The 916-nt window shown below is 51.7% G+C and overlaps 1 pseudogene; it reads right to left on the bottom strand.

Annotated features, from left to right (window-relative positions):
• Nucleotides 1-228: 228 nt before the first annotated feature.
• Nucleotides 229-916, bottom strand: part of LOC144223668 (ferritin heavy chain pseudogene) — a 7,600-nt pseudogene continuing 6,912 nt past the window's right edge.

Below are 916 nucleotides of genomic sequence, written 5' to 3'. Positions count from 1 at the left end.
AACATATAATGAGTGAAGTAACAGGGAGGGATATTTCCGATACACCAGGTTAAGCACTTCTAACATTTTGGCATTTTTGCAGTCATCATTTTCCTTTTTAAAAAATATTTATTTATTTTGGTTACCAAATTACTTTGTTTGAAGGAATGGCACAAATGAAGTTAAGTAGATGTTTTGGTACAACTTATAGAAAAGCAAAAGGCAACCCCAACATACGTGCACTGCCTCGGTGACCAAGGAAGTCACCCACGGGAGGACAGCCTAAGGCTTAGCTCTCGTTATCACTGTTTCCCAAGGTGTGCTTGTCAAAGAGGTACTCTGCCATGCCCGATTCCTGGGCCCCCATCTTGCGCAGGTCGGTTACGTGGTCACCCAATTCTTTGATGGATTTCACCTGCTTTCAGGAAATGCGTCTCGATGAAGTTGCACAAGTGGCGGCTGTTTTGTCAGTGGCCAGCTTGTGCAGTTCCAGTAGTGACTGATTCACACTCTTTTACAAGTGTAACGCGCATGCCGTCGCGTTCAGACCGTTCTCGCAGTCATCACAGCCTGGTTTCTTGATGTCCTGGAGGAAGATCTGGCCACCTCGTTGGTTCTGCAGCTTCATCAGCTTCTCAGCATGTTCCCTCTCATGAGATGGGTGAAGGAAAGATTTGGCAAAGTTCTTCAAAGCCACATCATCACGGTCCAAATAGTAAGACATGGACAGGTAGACGTAGGAGGCGTAGAGCTCCTGGTTGATCTGGCGGTTGGTGGCGGCCTCTGAGTCCTGGTGGTAGTTCTGGCGCACCTGCGAGGGGGACGCGGTCGTCGTGGCGGCGGCCGAGGAGTGGCGGCGGGGCCTTGGGGCGGTCCGAGGGCGCTGTGAGGAAATGGCGGAGGGCTGGCTCTGGGCGGCCGGGGCGGGGCGGGGGGT

The sequence above is a fragment of the Crocuta crocuta genome, unplaced genomic scaffold (assembly GCF_008692635.1).
Source record: "Crocuta crocuta isolate KB4526 unplaced genomic scaffold, BGI_CrCroc_1.0 scaffold70, whole genome shotgun sequence".
Lineage (NCBI taxonomy): Eukaryota > Metazoa > Chordata > Mammalia > Carnivora > Hyaenidae > Crocuta > Crocuta crocuta.
The sequence above is the reverse complement of the archived record's forward strand: the minus strand, read 5'-3'. Positions and strand labels throughout refer to the sequence as shown.